Source organism: Nycticebus coucang, chromosome 4 (assembly GCF_027406575.1).
Source record: "Nycticebus coucang isolate mNycCou1 chromosome 4, mNycCou1.pri, whole genome shotgun sequence".
In the NCBI taxonomy this organism is placed as follows: domain Eukaryota; kingdom Metazoa; phylum Chordata; class Mammalia; order Primates; family Lorisidae; genus Nycticebus; species Nycticebus coucang.
This window is the reverse complement of record NC_069783.1, coordinates 73,539,101-73,558,458: the sequence shown is the minus strand read 5'-3', so window position 1 is coordinate 73,558,458 and position 19,358 is coordinate 73,539,101.

Genomic DNA, 19,358 nt, shown 5'->3' with positions numbered 1-19,358 from the left:
TATTGGCCTGGGGAAAGACTTCATGAAGAAGACTGCCATGGCAATTGCAACAACAATAAAAATAAACAAATGGGACTTCATTAAACTGAAAAGCTTCTGTACAGCTAAGGAGACAATAACCAAAGCAAAGAGACAACCTACACAATGGGAAAGGATATTTGCATATTTTCAATCAGGCAAAAGCTTGATAACTAGGATCTATAGAGAACTCAAATTAATCCACATGATAAAAGCCAACAATCCCTTATATCAATGGGCAAGACACATGAATAGAACTTTCTCTAAAGACGACAGACGAATGGCTAACAAACACATGAAAAAATGGTCATCATCTCTATATATTAGAGAAATGCAAATCAAAACAACCCTGAGATATCATCTAACCCCAGTGAGAATGGCCCACATCACAAAATCTCAAAACTGCAGATGCTGGTGTGGATGTGGAGAGAAGGGAACACTTTTACACTGCTGGTGGGACTGCAAACTAGTACAACCTTTCTGGAAGGAAGTATGGAGAAACCTCAAAGCACTCAAGCTAGACCTCCCATTCGATCCTGCAATCCCATTACTGGGCATCTACCCAGAAGGAAAGAAATCCTTTTATCATAAGGACACTTGTACTAGACTGTTTATTGCAGCTCAATTTACAATCGCCAAAATGTGGAAACAGCCTAAATGCCCACCAACCCAGGAATGGATTTACAAGCTGTGGTATATGTATACCATGGAATACTATTCAGCTATTAAAAAAAATGGAGACTTTACATCCTTCGTATTAACCTGGATGGAAGTGGAAGACATTATTCTTAGTAAATCATCACAAGAATGGAGAAGCATGAATCCTATGTACTCAATCTTGATATGAGGACAATTAATGACAATTAAGGTTATGGGGGGGGGAGCAGAAAGAGGGATGGAGGGAGGGGGGTGGGGCCTTAGTGTGTGTCACACTTTATGGGGGCAAGATATGATTGCAAGAGGGACTTTACCTAACAATTGCAATCAGTATAACTGGCTTATTGTACCCTCAATGAATCCCCAACAATAAAAAAAAAAAAAAAAAAAAAAAAATGGAGACTTTACATCCTTCGTATTAACCTGGATGGATGTGGAAGACATTATTCTTAGTAAAGCATCACAAGAATGGAGAAGCATGAATCCTATGTACTCAATTTTGATATGAGGACAATTAATGACAATTATGGTTATGGGGGGGAAACAGAAAGAGGGAAGGAGGGAGGTGGGTGGGGCCTTGGTGTGTGTCACACTTTATGGGGGCAAGACATGATTGCAAGAGGGACTTTACCTAACAATTGCAACAGTGTAACCTGGCTTATTGTACCCTCAATGAATCCCCAACCATTAAAAAAAAATATATATGCACTATTGAATAATGGAACAACAGAAAAATTTTTAAAGGAAGTAAAATGATAAAATGTGTGTGGTGACCTCTGAAGAGAAGACAGAGCAACAGGATAAGGGCAAAGCACTTGGGCAGCTGCAGCAGTGCTGCTGTGCTAGTTGTTAATTTGGGCTAATTTGGGTGAAATTCAATTACTATATGTTTTACACTTTGCATATTTTTTCTTATTTTATCAAATATTACATTTTAAAATATAATAATATTACACATTTTCTGGAAAAAAAAAAAAACATTCAGTGGGGAAAAGATTCCCTATTTAACAAATGTTGCTGGGTGAACTGGCTGGAAACCTGTAGAAGACTGAAACTGGACCCACACCTTTCACCATTAACTAAGATAGACTATCACTGGATTAAAGATTTAAACTTAAGACATGAAACTATAAAAATACTAGAAGAGCGTGCAGGAAAACCCTTGAAGAAATCGGTCTGGGTAAGTATTTCATGAGGAGGACCCCCGGGCAATTGAAGCAGCTTCAAAAATACACTACTAGGACCTGATCAAATTAAAAAGCTTCTGCACAGCCAAGAACACAGTAAGTAAAGCAAGCAAACAGCCCTCAGTTGGGAGATGATATTTTCAGGTTATGTCTCTGACAAAGGTTTAATAACCAGAATTCACAGAGAACTCAAACATACAAGAAAGAAAAGAACAAGTGATCCCATCGCTGGCTGGGCAAGGGACTTGAAGAGAAACTTCTCTGAAGAAGACAGGCACACGGCCTACAGACATATGAAAAAATGCTCATCGTCTTTAATCATCAGAGAAATGTAAATCAAAACTACTTTGAGATATCATCTAACTCCAGTAAGATTAGGCCATATCACAAAATCCCAAGACCAGAGATGTTGGTGTGGATGTAGAGAAAAGGGAACACTTCTACACTGCTGGTGGGAATGCAAACTAATACGTTCCTTTTGGAAAGATGTTTGGAGAACACTTAGAGATCTAAAAATAGTTCTGCCATTCAATCCTATAATTCCTCTACTAGGTATATACCCAGAAGACCAAAAATCACATTATAACAAAGGTATTTGTACCAGAATGTTTATTGCAGCCCAATTCATAATTGCTAAGTCATGGAAGAAGCCCAAGTGCATATCGATCCACGAATGTATTAATAAATTGTGGTATATGTACACCATGAAATATTATGCAGCCTTAAAGAAAGATGGAGACTTTACCTCTTTCATGTTTACATGGATGGAGCTGGAACATATTCTTTTTAGTAAAGTATCTCAAGAATAGAAGAAAAAGTATCCAATGTACTCAGCCCTATTATGAAACTAATTTATGGCTTTCATATGAAAGCAATAACCCACTTATAACCTAAGAATATGGGGAAGGGGGAGAGCAAGGGGAGAGAGGGAGGAGAATGGGCGGAGGGAGGGTGATTGGTGGGATTACACCTGCAGTGCATCTTACAAGGGTACATGTGGCACTTAGTAAATGTAGAATATAAATGTCTTAGCACAATAACTAAGAAAATGCCAGGAAGGCTATGTTCACCAGTGTGATGAAAAATCTGTCAAACGGTCTATAAAACCAGTGTATGGTGCCCCATGATCACATTAATGTACACAGCTATGATTTAATAATAATAATAAAAAAAAGTATTGCTAAAAAAGAGAGAGAGAATCGAGGTTCTTATGCATTTGCCTCAAATAATCCTCTCTGGTTTTGGCAGCAACAGCAAAGACAATTTTCAGCAAATTATCAAGATCAAATAGTGTTCATCTTTCACAGCAGAAAGTAAAAGAGGAAGTAACACCAAATCCCAAAATTTATGGTCAGTTGCTCAAGCTCCTGAAAACAAAACAAAACAAACATATAGTGTTTATCATAGGACTCTGGGCCCAAATTTTCACATAGATTTTCTAAGCATTGTGAACTCAGCTAAGCTATGCATGAGCCATGTTGAAGCAAGCGTCTGGACCTCCCAGCCTAGCACCTAAACTAAATCCAGGCCCATGCTTAATCGTGGGCCAAATTTAATCTTGGTTTAAGTAATAGTGTTTTTCTCCATGTTCGGCGTAGCCAGCTGGGGCCCATGCCAGGCCTGAGAGCCTTTTGTTAAACTAACTGCCCTAAAGGTAGAAGGCCAACTGCCAGGAGGTCTCAAAAGAAAGACTCTAAAGAAATAGCAACAGGAAAAAGGAACTAATGCAAGAAAGCTTTTAATCCTTTACTGATTCTACCACTGTGGCCTCATTGACTCCCTGACTATGAACCCTATCAAAGCTCCTCTTTCCCTCCTCTTCCCCTTCCTCCAGCTCTGCCTTCTCCTCCTCCACTGTGGGTAGAGAAAGATCAGGTGGGGGGTCCATTGGTTGAGATGTGAGCATGCCATTAACATAAAGCTGATCAAATGTCCAACTTCTTCAGCATCGCCTCTTCAGAGGGCTCTTCATGTTTCCTTACTCTTGCATTCTAGATCTGGGATTGGAATCTGGATCCCTGAGTCCTATGCCTCACCGTAAAGCACTTAACTCACAATTCTCCGATGAGAAGAAGAGTTCTTCAGGCAGCTAGGTACAAAAATGAGCTCATTCAGAAACCTATTTTCTGTGGATCAAAATCTTAATTGAAAATGTCTCCTTATTCACTGTTTTAACTCTCATAACCCAAAGTAACTTTCTGTGTCTTCGCCTGACACCCTAACCCTAACCCATGTAAGTTAATTTGTCAGGTAAAATATATTGTTGGTGACCTCTTTGGGTCAATTTAATCTTATTTTATTATTTGTTTATTTAGAGACACAGAGTCTCACGTTGTCTTCCTTGGTAGAGTACCATGGAGTCACAGCTCACAGCAACCTCAAACTTTTGGACTAAAGCGATTCTCTTACCTCAGCCTCCTGAATAGCTGGGACTACAGGCACCCAGCTATTTTTAGAGATGAAGTCTTCACTGTTGCTCAGGCTGGTCTCAAACTCCTGAGCTCAAGCAATTCACCTGTGTTAACCATTACAGGTGTGAGCCACCACACCCAGCCTCTTTGGATCAATTTTAGTTTTACTATCAGGTGCCACTTACACAAAAGCAAGCCACCAGATTTGTCAGTGTATTAATTTCAAATGTTTAGAAATAGAGATGTAAAGTTTAAAAAATTACTTAAAATCTAATGTACTTGTCAAATCATGTATCTTCTTTCACTCTACTAATCATGAGACAAAACTGCTAATTATCAGATTCAATCTTCAGTTAAATAAATATCACTCTCACTGTTAAGTGGGAGAAAAAGCAGAGGGATAATAAACACAAAAGTGGAAGGACGTCTGCTTTCAGAGTTAGGAGTTCAGGAGGGCGAGAGGTGCATGCGTACATCTTCAACAGAATGGATAACATTCCAGTTACAAATTGGGCAGTAGCTTCACAGACATATCATTGCCATCCTTTATAATGTACTAATATGTTACATACATCCTTTTGTACATATCAAATGTTACAGAAAAGAAAAGAAAATTCCAGCCTGAGTTATAAGCAAAGAATCCAACTTTTTTCTTGGACAAGATACCATTATTTAAAAATAAAAAAAAAAATTTAAAATAGTATCCTGGATTTCTAGCTTATTCCTAGAAGGGTATTTTAAAAGGTTATTCAAGAGTTGAGAGGGGGGGGAGACAAGATGGCGGACTGAAGCCAGCTTTCAACAAAGGCTCCCGTCCAGAAGGAGAGTTAAGGGACAGGAATTTAGTAAGTATCCTGGTGGACTTGAGCCTCACCAAGAGAGAAGGCTGAAGAACGCACATCAACACCGCTGAGGCAAGTTGTGATCACAAGGACGCAAACAAAAGGTACAAAATCCACCACCAAGCGGACGGGAGTCCCCCTCCCCCATGAGACGGGCTCTGTAGCCCCACAATTGAACAAGTGGGCAGAAATTAAAGCCCCTCCCACTACACTCCACGGGAGAGACCTTCTAAAAACTGGACCTACCTCCCCTACTGGGGTGCCGTGGCGTTCTCCTGCCGGACATAGGGCTGAATAAAACTTTGGGAATCCTTTGCCGGCAACCCTGAATCCCCGGCGCTCCCCTCCCGCCCACTGAGGTCTGGAGGCCTGTCCTCCAGGACTTCGGATCCTTGGGTGATTTCTCAAGGGGAGTGGACAGTCCCCGAGTTGCGAATGGTCAGCATTGACTCTGAGGCGCGCCGAGTGAGGAGAGGGCACCGGGCTGAGGGGGAGTCACGCCTCGTGGCACTTCCCTGCGGTGCAGTGCACCAACCCTCCCCGGGCATACGGGGCCCAAGACTGAATAAGACTCTGGCCTCCCCGCTGAGAGCTGAGAACCCCTACTCTCACTCGGGGTCTGAGGGCCTATCCCCCAGGAGTTCGGCTCCTTGGGTGATTTCTCGAGGGGAGTGCACAGTGCCTGAGCTGCGTCAGGTCAGCGCTGACTCTGGGATACGTGAACGAGGAGAGGGCACTCCGCTGAGGGGAAATCAAGCCTTGGCGGCACTTCCCTGCAGTGCAGTGCAGGAGCCCTCCCCGGGCACAAGACTGAATAAGACTCTGGCCTCCCCGCTGAGAGCTGAGAGCCCCTACCCTCACTCGGGGTCTGAGGGCCTATCCCTCTGGAGTTCGGCTCCTTGGGTGATTTCTCGAGGGGAGTGCACAGTGCCTGAGCTGCATCAGGTCAGCGCTGACTCTGGGATACGTGAGCGAGGAGAGGGCACTCTGCTGAGGGAAAATCAAGCCTTGGCGGCACTTCCCTGCGGTGCAGTGCAGGAGCCCTCCCCGGACCGTAGTATTGCGTGAAACTGAATGAAACTCTAGCTTCCCCCCGCCCCACTCCCAATCCGGGTCTGGGGGCCCATCCCCCAAGAGTTCTGATTCTTGGGGGATCTCTTGAGGGGTGTGGACCCAGCACAAACTGCGGCCGCTCAGTGCTGACTCTGGGGCGCGGGACAGAGGAGAAAAGGGTCGCCTGAGTGCCCACACCAGAGCAGCAGTTCCCTGGAGGTAGATCAACAGCCGTTTTTTCTTTAACGGCAGAACGCTCACTTCTGGATATTCTGAGGCCACACCCCCTGTCTCCCTGGGCAACCAGAGGAGGCCACCTGTGTCACGGCTCACAAACCCAGAAGCCTCCAGGGCGGGGCCGACCCAGAGAGGTGTTCAGACGCAATTCTCCAGCAGCAAAGACGTTTGAACTCAAAACAGCCCGTCTCCTGTAGGCGACGACAGGAACAGAGACAGAACCTCACAAAGTTGTCTGTTCTGTTCTGTTCTGTTAGCAGCATCCATCAGGGACGGGGCTAAGCCTGAGTGAACACCTCCTTCCCATCACCTGCATCAAACACTCAAAGATGTCAGGCCCCATCTCCTCCTGCTAGATAGCGGCAGTCTGCGGGGGCCTGGCAGACTTCCTCGCGATTCAGGCAGGTGCAAACCCCTGGAGTGTCTGTTCACTGCAGGCAACTGGGTTAGCCATCTGCAGAGATACCAGTGACTGGGTCCGACGGAGGGGCAAAGTGGGGAAGGAGACGTCAACCTTCCCAAACTGCTCTGTTTGCGGGGTGGCTCCTCCTGACTCCACGCTGCACTGGGGTGAGCTGTCTCAGAGGAGTCACCAGGCCCCTGTGATCCAGTTCCCAGAGACCTCTTGAACCCTTCCACCTGAGACAAGTGCCGATTGAGACAGTTGATTCGGACCTTTTGAACTGGGCTAATAGTCTGAGGACTTTTCAGGTGGTGCCCTGGGTGTGCGATTGTAGGAAGGTTTGATTCTCCTTTTCCAACTGGGGCCAGAGGTGGGCAGGCGGGGTGACTTGATTGCTGATTTTTCCACACAGCTGAGACTTCAAGCCAGAGTAGAAGTTGCAATAGGATAGAACAGAAACCAGCTGAAAACAAGACAGAACCACTTTGCTCCACCACACCAGACAGGGCCCCAGTTTCTCAGGCCACAACACTGTACGGGCCCTCGATAAAACCCCAGGGGAAAAACCAAAGGGAGTAAACCATGGGGCGGAATCAGCGGAAAAACTCTGGTAACATGAATAACCAGAATAGATCAACCCCCCCAAGAAAAGATACGGCAGATGTGATTGAAGATCCCATTCATAAACAACTGGCTGAGATGTCAGAAGTCGAATTCAGAATTTGGTTTGCAGACAAGATTAATAAAATGGAATTAGGAATTCGAGGAGAAATTCAAAAACTGTCTCAAGAATTTAACGAATTTAAAGACAAAACCACCAAAGACTTAGACACACTGAAACAAGAACTTACAGCCCTCAAAGATATGAAAAATACAGTAGAATCCCTCAGTAACAGAATGGAGCAAGCAGAAGAAAGGATTTCTGACATTGAAGATAAAGTCTTCGAACGCTCCCAATCTCTCAAAGAGGAAGAGAAATGGAGAGCAAAAACGGATCACTCACTCAGAGAGCTCTCAGATAATTCGAAAAAACATAACATAAGGGTTATAGGAATTTCGGAGGCTGATGACATGGCAGCCAAGGGCACAGAGGCCCTTCTACATGAAATTATGAAAGAAAATTTTCCAGACATGCCTAGAGAATCTGAAATTCAGATAGCAGACAGCTTCAGAACCCCAGCACGATTCAACCCCAAAAAGCCATCTCCCAGACATATCATAATTAGCTTCACTAAAGTTAACATGAAAGAGAAGATTCTCAAAGCAGCCCGGCGAAAGAAAACTATAACGTACAAAGGTAAGAATATTAGAATAACTGCAGATCTCTCTGCTGAAACTTTTCAAGCAAGAAGAGGCTGGTCATCAACTTTTAATCTCCTAAAGCAAAAAAACTTTCAACCCAGGATCTTGTATCCAGCTAAACTGAGTTTCATCTATGATGGAGAAATTAAATACTTCAATGACATTCATATGTTGAAAAAATTTGCCATAAGTAAACCAGCTCTTCAGGATGTTCTCAGACCTATCCTCCACAATGACCAACCCAATCCTATACCACAAAAGTAAACTCACTCAGAAACTTCGGATCAAACTCCAACTTCCACACTGGCGAAAGGATTAAAAATGTCCACTGGACCTTTGAAAAACTCGATACCCAAAATTCCACCAGACTTATCCTTACTCTCCATCAATGTGAATGGCTTAAACTGTCCTCTAAAGAGGCATAGGTTAGCTGACTGGATACAAAAACTTAAGCCAGATATTTGTTGCATACAAGAGTCACATCTCAACTTAAAAGACAAATACAGACTCAGGGTGAAAGGATGGTCATCCATATTTCAGGCAAATGGTAATCAGAAAAAAGCAGGTGTTGCAATTTTATTTGCAGATACAGTAGGCTTTAAACCATCAAAAGTAAGGAAGGACAAGAATGGTCACTTCACATTTGTTAAGGGTAATACTCAATATGACGAGATCTCAATTATTAATATCTATGCACCCAACCAGAATGCACCTCAATTTATAAGAGAAACTCTAACAGACATGAGTAACTTGATTTCCTCCAGCTCCATAATCATCGGAGATTTCAACACTCCCTTGGCAGTGTTGGATCGATCCTCCAGAAAGAAGCTGAGCAAAGAAATCTTAGATTTAAACCTAACCATCCAATATTTAGATTTAGCAGACATCTACAGAACATTTCATCCCAACAAAACTGAATACACATACTTCTCATCAGCCCACGGAACTTACTCCAAAATTGATCACATTTTAGGTCACAAGTCTAACCTCAGTAAATTTAAAGGAATAGAAATTATTCCGTGCATCTTCTCGGACCATCATGGAATAAAACTTGAATTGAGTAACAACAGGAATCTGCATACCCATACAAAAACATGGAAGTTAAATAACCTTATGCTGAATGATAGCTGGGTCAGAGATGAGATTAAGAAAGAAATCACCAATTTTTTGGAACAAAATGACAATGAAGACACAAGCTATCAGAACCTCTGGGACACTGCAAAGGCAGTTCTAAGAGGGAAATTTATAGCACTGCAAGCCTTCTTCAAGAGAACGGAAAGAGAGGAAGTTAACAACTTAATGGGACATCTCACGCAACTGGAAAAGGAAGAACATTCCAACCCCAAACCCAGTAGAAGAAAAGAAATAACCAAAATTAGAGCAGAATTAAATGAAATTGAAAACAAAAGAATAATACAACAGATCAATAAATCAAAAAGCTGGTTTTTTGAAAAGGTCAATAAAATAGATAAACCTCTGGCCAACCTAATCAGGAAAAAAAGAGTAAAATCTCTAATATCATCAATCAGAAACAACAAAGACAAAATAACCACAGACTCATCAGAAATCCAAAAAATCCTTAATGAATATTACAAGAAACTTTATTCTCAGAAATATGAAAATCTGAAGGAAATAGACCGATACTTGGAAGCACGCCACCTTCCAAGACTTAACCAGAATCAAGTGGAAATGTTGAACAGACCCATATCAAGTTCAGAAATAGCATCAACTATACAAAACCTCCCTAAAAAGAAAAGCCCGGGACCAGAGGGTTTCACGTCAGAATTCTACCAAACCTTTAAAGAGGAATTAGTACCTATATTACTCAACCTGTTCCAAAATGTAGAAAAAGAAGGAAGACTACCCAACACGTTCTATGAAGCAAATATCACCCTGATCCCCAAACCAGGAAAAGACCCAACAAGAAAAGAAAATTATAGACCAATATCACTAATGAATATAGATGCAAAAATATTCAACAAGATCCTAACAAACAGAATCCAGCAACACATCAAACAAATTATACATCATGACCAAGTTGGTTTTATCCCAGGGTCTCAAGGCTGGTTCAATATACGTAAATCTATAAATGTAATTCAGCACATAAACAAATTAAAAAACAAAGACCATATGATTCTCTCAATTGATGCAGAAAAAGCTTTTGATAATATCCAGCATCCCTTCATGATCAGAACACTCAAGAAAATTGGTCTAGAAGGGACTTTTCTTAAACTGATAGAGGCTATCTACAGCAAACCCACAGCCAATATCATATTGAATGGAGTTAAATTGGAATCATTTCCACTCAGATCAGGAACCAGACAAGGCTGCCCATTGTCTCCATTGCTTTTCAACATTGTAATGGAAGTTTTAGCCACCGCAATTAGGGAAGAAAAGGCGATCAAGGGTATCCATATAGGGTCAGAAGAGATCAAACTCTCGCTCTTCGCAGATGATATGATTGTGTATCTGGAAAACACTAGGGACTCTACTACAAAACTCCTAGAAGTGATCAAGGAATACAGCAGCGTCTCAGGTTACAAAATCAACACTCATAAATCGGTAGCCTTTATATACACCAACAACAGTCAAATTGAAAAAGCAGTTAAGGACTCTATCCCATTCACAGTAGTGCCAAAGAAGATGAAATATTTGGGAATTTACCTAACAAAAGACGTGAAAGATCTCTATAAAGAGAACTATGAAACTCTAAGAAAAGAAATAGCTGAAAATGTTAACAAATGGAAAAACATACCATGCTCATGGCTAGGAAGAATCAACATTATCAAAATGTCCATACTACCCAAAGCAATATATACTTTCAACGCACTCCCTATTAAAGCTCCACTGTCATATTTTAAAGATCTTGAAAAAACATTACTTCGTTTTATATGGAATCAGAAAAAACCTCGAATAGCCAAGACATTACTCAGAAATAAAAACAAAACAGGAGGAATCACACTACCAGACCTCAGACTTTACTACAAATCGATAGTGATCAAAACAGCATGGTATTGGCACAAAAACAGAGAAGTAGATATCTGGAATAGAATAGAGAACCAAGAGATGAATCCAGCTACTTACCGCTATTTGATTTTTGACAAGCCAATTAAAAACATTCAGTGGGGAAAAGATTCCCTATTTAACAAATGGTGCTGGGTGAACTGGCTGGCAACCTGCAGAAGACTGAAATTAGACCCACACCTTTCACCATTAACTAAGATAGACTCTCATTGGATTAAAGATTTAAACTTAAGACATGAAACTATAAAAATACTAGAGGAGAATGCAGGGAAAACCCTTGAAGAAATTGGTCTGGGTGAGTATTTCATGAGGAGAACCCCCCGGGCAATTGAAGCAGCTTCAAAAATACACTACTGGGACTTGATCAAACTAAAAAGCTTCTGCACAGCTAAGAACACAGTAAGCAGAGCAAGCAGACAGCCCTCAGAATGGGAGAAGATATTTGCAGGGTATAACTCTGACAAAGGTTTAATAACCAGAATCCACAGAGAACTCAAACGCATCAGCAAGAAAAAAACAAGGGATCCCATCGCAGGCTGGGCAAGGGATTTGAAGAGAAACTTCTCTGAAGAAGACAGGCGCACGGCCTTCAGACATATGAAAAAATGCTCATCATCTTTAATCATCAGAGAAATGCAAATCAAAACTACTTTGAGATATCATCTAACTCCAATGAGACTAGCCTATATCACAAAATCTCAAGACCAGAGATGTTGGTGTGGATGCGGAGAAAAGGGAACACTTCTGCACTGCTGGTGGGAATGCAAATTAATACATTCCTTTTGGAGGGATATATGGAGAACACTCAGAGATCTAAAAATAGATCTGCCATTCAATCCTGTAATTCCTCTGCTGGGCATATACCCAGAAGACCAAAAATCACAACATAACAAAGATATTTGTACCAGAATGTTTATTGCAGCCCAATTCATAATTGCTAAGTCATGGAAAAAGCCGAAGTGCCCATCAATCCACGAATGGATTAATAAATTGTGGTATATGTATACCATGGAATACTATGCAGCCTTAAAGAAAGATGGAGACTTTACCTCTTTCATGTTTACATGGATGGAGCTGGAACATATTCTTCTTAGTAAAGTATCCCAAGAATGGAAGAAAAAATATCCAATGTACACAGCCCTACTATGAAACTAATTTGGGACTCTCACATGAAAGCTATAACCCAGCTACAACTTAACAATAGGGGGAAGTGGGAAAGGGGGGGGTGGGTAGAGGGAGGGGAATCGGTGGGATCACACCTGTGGTGCATATTACAGGGGTATTTGCGAAACTTGGTAAATGTAGAATATAAATGTTTTGGCACAGTAACTGAGATAACGCCGGAAAGGCTATGTTAACCACTGGGATAAAAATGTGTCAAATGGTTTATGAAGTGAGTGTATGATGCCCCATAATCATATCATTGTATACACTTATGATTTAATAAAAAAATTAAAAAAAAAAAAAAAAAAAAAAGAGTTGAACATTAATTAATTTTTCCAGGTAAAATATATTTGGGGAGACTTGTTTTGGTCAATTTAATTTTGCTATCAGCTAAAAGCAAGCCACCATACTCATCAGTGCATAAATTTTAAATGTTTCATGCAGTCCTCTGTATTCTGAGGTTTCCAAGAATTAGAATAAATTTGAAGTTTATTATATTTTTCTTCTGTGAAATTTTTATATTAATTTTTCTGCTCAGTCAGTGGTCCTTGTCTTTATTGATTGTTTTGTTTTGTTTTGTTTTGAGACAGAGTCTCACTGTCACCCTGGTTAGAGTGCCGTGGCATCACAGCTCATAGCAACCTCAAACTCTTGGGCTTAAGCAATTCCTTTGCCTCAGCTTTCCAAGTAGCTGGGACTATAGGTGCCCACCACAATGCCCAGCTATTATTTTTGTTGTTGTTGTAGTTGTCATTTTTGTTTGACAGGCCCGGGCTGGGTTTGAACCCACCAGCCCCAGTGTATGTGGCTGGTGCCCTAACCGTTGAGCTGTAAGGTGGGGAGCGTTCCTTACTGATTCTAAAAGTTCTTTATAAGTGCAAATGGTTCTTTTATTTACTACTTATATTTGTTAATGTTTTCATGTAAAAAAGCTTTTAGTTCTTAAATGATCAGATTATCAATCTTCTTTGCTTTTGGTTTTTGTTTTTACCTTTGCGTTATAACAGGCTTCTTCATCTCAAAGTAATGAAATCATCCAACTAAGTTTTCCTTTAGTGTGCTTATGGTTTTATTTACGTTAGTATATGGCACAGGTCAACAAATTACAGCCCTCAAGCCAAATCTAACCTACTGCTTGTTTTATAAATATAGTCATGCATCGCATCACACAATGATGTTTTGGTTGACAGACGGCATATATGATCCCATAAGATTACAATGAGGTGATAAATTCCTATTACCTTAGTGACATCTTAGCTGTCATTACATTGTAGCAAAACGCCTCATCTTTTCTATGTTAGATACACAAATAATTGCACGCATTGTGTTAAAATTACCTACAGTGTTCAGTATGGTAACATACTGTAGAGGTTTGTAGGAACTGTAGGTCATAGGATATAGCCTTGGAGTACAGTAGGCTATATCATCCAGTGTGTATTAAGTACACCCTATGATGTTTGCACAATGACAAAATCACCTAATAACACATTTCCCATCAATAAGTGATGCATGACTATAAAGTTCTTTTAGGACACAGCCTCACCTGCTTTCATGCTACGGTGACATACTTAAGAACTGAAGCAGAGATGGCATGGCCCACAAACCCTAAAATATTTGCTACCTAACCCTTTACAGAAAAAATATTGTTGGCTCATGATATATGGCATTAGTAATTATTCTAGCTCTATATATCAATATTTTCCCCACTGATTTAACCATCACACTTATGAGATATAACACATGCATGTATTTCCAATACATAAAATTTGAAGGGGACAAAAACTGTAGAAATGACTACATTAAAAACTTACCTATTTCTATTTCTATTATTTGATTTATAACATATCACCTGTTTCACTTCTGTTATTTGTAAACATAATTTAATCTACATAGTTTTTATTTCTTTTTCGGAGAAGATTGTGCCTTTTATCCCATCTTTTTAAAACTGTTTTCTACAGCTATTATTTTCTCTTTCACCTTTTTTAACCTTTATTTCCATTTTATTATATAAGTGTCCTCACTTCTATCTTATGCTCTTCCATTACCATCTCCCGCTCGCTGTTTCCCACTATCTGCTCTTCTCCGATCTCAGGATTTCTGACTTGGCCCAGCCTTTGTGATGTATTCCTGTTCACTGTAACTTTGGCTCCAGATTTTGCACTTTAGGTACAACTTGGCACGACCCTATTGGAAAACTGTCGGTTATCTCCCAAAGTTGAAGATACACATATCCTAAGATAATGAGCTCTGTCTGGATCTTCACATAGTCTAGACATAAGCCCTTTGTTAGCCATGTACGTTGCATATCTTCTTCCTCTATTGCTTTCTTTTTTACTTTATTTTTGATAGTTTTTAATGTAGTCATTTCTACAGTTTTTGTCCCCTTCAAAGTTCATGTATTGGAAATTTAATACTCAACAAAACAGTGTTGGAAGGTGGGGCCTTTGGGTAGGTGTTTAGGTCATGAGGACTCTACCTCCATTAATGGATTAATGCCACCTTTGAAAGGGCTTGCTGGAGTGGGTTCATTCTCTCTTGCCCTTCTGCTTTCTGCCACTTGAGGATGCAGTCAGAACGCCTACACCAGATACTAGTGCCTCAATCTTGGGCTTCCCAGCCTTCAGAACTGTGAAAGAATAAATTTCTGTTCTTTATAACTGTTATACCAGCACAACATGGGCTAAGACAGTCACATATATCAATCTTTATGGCTAGCACTTTCTACATTCTGGTTAAGAAGTTTTCCTTTTATGTTATCTTTTAGGACCTTTACTGTTTTGACTTTCCTTTAAAATAATAACTTACTTGGATTTTATTATTGTGCATGTATAAACGAAAACCAAGTTTCATTGTTTCCCAAATGAGTATTTAAATATCCTAGCTTATTGATTTATTTATTTATTGAGACGGAATCTCAGTCTGTTGCCCTCAATAGAGTACTATGGCATCATAGCTCACAGCAACCTCAGACTCCTGGGCTCAAATGATCCCCTTGTCTCAGCCTCCCAAGTAGCTGGGACTACAGGTGCCCACCACAACACAAACTCCTGAGCTCAAGTAATCCACCCAATTGGCCTCCCAGAGTGCCAGGATTACAGGTGTGAGCCACCTCACCTGGTTAGCACATTTATTAATAGCTTTCATGTGAAAGCTATAATTTAGCTTCATAGTAGGGCTGAGTACTTGGATACATTTTCTTCCATTCCTGAGATACTTTGCTAAGAAGAATATGTTCCAGCTCCATCCATGTAAACATGGAAGGGGTAAGTCTCCATTTTTCTTTAAGGCTGCATAATATTCCATGGTATACATGTACCACAATTTGCTAGTCCATTTGTGGGTCGATGGGCACTTGGGCTTTGTCCATGACTTAGCAATTATGAATTCGGCTGCAATAAACATTCTGGTACAGATGTCTTTGTTATATTGTGATTTTGGTCTTCTGGGTATAAACCTACTAAAGGAATTATAGGATCAAATGGCAGGTCTACTTTTAGCTCTCTAAGTATTATCCAAACATCCTTCCAGAAGGAACGTATTAGTGTGCATTCCAACCAGCAGTGTAGAAGTGTGCCCTTTTCTCCACATCCACGCCAACATCTCTGGTTTGGGGATTTTGTTGTGTGGGCTACTCTTACTGGGGTCAGGTGATATCTCAAAGTAGTTTTGATTTGCATTTCTCTGATAAATAAGGATGATGAGCTTTTTTTCATTTGTTTGTAGATTTTGCGTCGGTCTTCTCTAGATAAGTTTCTCTTCAAGTCCCTTGCCCACCCTGAGATGGGATCACGTGTTCTTTTCTGGCTAATATGTTTGAGTTCTCTGTGGATTCGGGTTATTAGACCTTTATCAGAGGTATGACCTGCAAATATTTTCTCCTATTCTGAGGGCTGTCTGCTTGTTATACTTACTATGTTCTTGGCTGTGCAGAAGCTTTTTAGTTTGATCAGGTCCCAGTAGTGTATTTTTGATACTGCTTCAATTGCCTGGGGAGTCCTTCTCATAAAATATTCACTCAGGCCGATGCCTTCAAGAATTTCCCCTGCACTTTGTTCAGGTATTTTTATAGTTTCATGTCTTAAGTTTTAGGTAATGGTGAAAGGTGTGGGTCCAGTTTCACTCTTCTACAGGTTGCCAGCCAGTTCACCCAGCACCATTTGTTAAATAGGGAATCTTTTCCCCACTGAATGTTTTTAATTGGCTTGTCAAAGATCAAATAACAGTAAGTAGCTGGATTCATCTCTTGGTTCTCTATTCTGTTCCAGACATCCACTTCTCTGTTTTTGTGCCAGTGCCGTGCTGTTTTGATCACTATCGATTTATAGTACAGTCTCAGGTCTGGTAGCGTGATTCCTCCTGCTTTGTTTTTATTGCTGAGTAATGTTTTGGCTATTCAAGATTTTTTCTGATTCCATATAAAATGAAGTATTATTTTTTTAAGATCTTTAAAATATGACAATGGAGCTTTAATAGGAATTGCATTAAAATTATACATGCTTTGGGTAGTATAGACATTTTAACAATGTTGATTCTTCCCAGCCATGAGCATGGTATGTTTTTCCATTTGTTAACATCTTCAGCTATTTCTTTTCTTAAAGTTTCATACTTCTCTTTATAGAGATCTTTCATGTCCTTGTTAGGTATACTCCCAAATATTTCATCTTCTTTGGCACTACTGTGAAAGGAATAGAGACCTTGACTGTTTTTTTGGCTTGGTTATTGTTGGTATATATAAAAGCTAGAGATTTATGGGTGTTGATTTTGTAGCCTGAGACATTGATGTATTCCTTGATCACTTCTAAAAGTTTTGTAGTAGAATCCCTAGTGTTTTTCAGATATACGATCATATCATCTGCAAAAAGTGAAAGTTTGATCTCTTCTGACCCTATGTGAATACCCTTGATCGCCTTTTCTTCCCTAATTGCAATGGTTAAAACTTCCATTACAATGTTAAAGTGCAATGAAAACAATGGGCAACCTTGCCTGGTTCCTGATCTAAGTGGAAATGATTTCAATTTAACTCTATTCAATACGATATTGGCTGTGGGTTTGCTGTAGATGGCCTCTATCAGTTTAAGAAATGTCCATTCTATACCAATTTTCTTAAGTGTTCTGGTCATGAAGGTATGCTGGATATTATCAAAAGCTTTTTTCTGCATCAATTGAAAGAATCATATGGTCCTTATTTTTCAGTGTTTATGTGCTGAATTACATTTATAGATTTATGTATATTGAACCAGCCTTGAGACCCTTGTATAAATCCCATTTGGTTGTGGTGTATAATTTTTTGATGTGTTGTTGGATTCTGTTTGTTAGAATCTTATTGAGCATTTTTGCATCAATATTTATTAGTGATATTGGTCTATAATTTTCTTTTCTTGTTGGGTCTTTCCCCAGTTTGCGGATCAAGGTGATGTTTGCTTTGTAGAATGTGTTGGGTAATATTCCTTCTTTTTCTATATTTTGAAAGAGGTTTAGTAATATAGGTACTAGTTCTTCTTTAAAGGTTTGGTAGAATTCTGACGTAAACCCATCTGGTCCTGGGCTTTTGTTTTTAGGGAGATTTTGTATAGTTGATGCTATTTCAGAACTTGATATAGGCCTGTTCAACATTTCCACTGCATTCTGGCTAAGTCTTGGTAGGTGGCGTACTTCCAGGTATTGGTCGATTTCTTTCAGATTTTCATATTTCTGAGAGTAGAGTTTCTTGTAGTATTCGTTAAGGATATTTGAATTTCTGAGGGGGTCGGTTTTTATTTCATCATTACCATTTCTGATTGATGAAATTAGAGATTTTACTCTTTTTTTACTGGTTAGGTTGGCCAAAGTTTTATCTATTTTATTGATCTTTTAAAAAAAACAACTTTTGGATTTATTGATCTCTTGTATAATTCTTTTGTTTTCAATTTCATTTAATTCTGCTCTGATTTTAGTTATTTCTTTTTTTCTCCTGGGTTTGGGGTTGGAGTGTTCTTCCTTTTCCAGTTGCTTGAGATGTCCCATTAAGTTATTAACTTCCTCTCTTTCCATTTTCTTGAGGAAGGCTTGCAGTGCTATACATTTCCCTCTTAGGACTGCCTTTGCGGTGTCCCAGAAGTTCTGACAATTTGTGTCTTCATTGTCGTTTTATTCCAAAAAATTGGCAATTTCCTTCTTACTCTCATCTCTGACCCAGCTATCATTCAGCATAAGGTTATTTAACTTCCATGTTTTTGTATGAGTATACAGATTCCTGTTGTTACTGAGCTCAACTTTTATTCCATGGTGGTCCGAGAGGATGCAAGGAATAATTTCTATTCCTTTAAATTTACTGAGTTTAGACTTGTGATCTAAGATGTGATTGATTTTGGAGTATGTTCCGTGGGCTTATGAGAAGTATGTGTATTCAGTTTTGTTGGGATGAAATGTTTTGTAGATGTCTGCTAAGTCCAGATGTTGAATGGTTCAGGTTTAATCTAAAATTTCTTTGCTTAGCTTCTTTTTGGAGGATCTATCCAGCAGTGCTAAAGGGGTGTTAAAATCTCCAACTAGTATGGAACTGGAGGAAATCAAGTTGCTCATGTCTGTTAGAGTTTCTCTTATAAATTGAGGTGCGTTCTGTTGGGTGCATAAATATTAATAATTGAAATCTCATCATGTTGAGTGTTACCTTTAACAAATACGAAGTGTCCATACTTATCCTTCCTTATTTTGGTTGGTTTAAAGCCTATTGCATCTGCGAATAGGATTGCAACGCCTGCTTTTTTCTGCTTTCCATTTGCCTGGAGTATAGATGACCATCCCTTCACCTTGAGTCTATATTTGTCTTTTAATGTAAGATGCGATTCTTGTATGCAGCAGATATCTGGCTTGAGTTTCTGTATCCAGTCAGCCAACCTGTGCCTCTTTAGAGGACAATTTATACCATTCACATTAATTGAGAATATTGATAAGCCTTTCGAGAGTCCAGTAGACATTTTTAATCCTTTTGAGACTGTGGAAGTTGGAATTTGATCAAAATTTTCTGGGTGGGTTCACTTTTATGGTGGAAGATTACACTGGTCTTTATGGAGGATAGGTC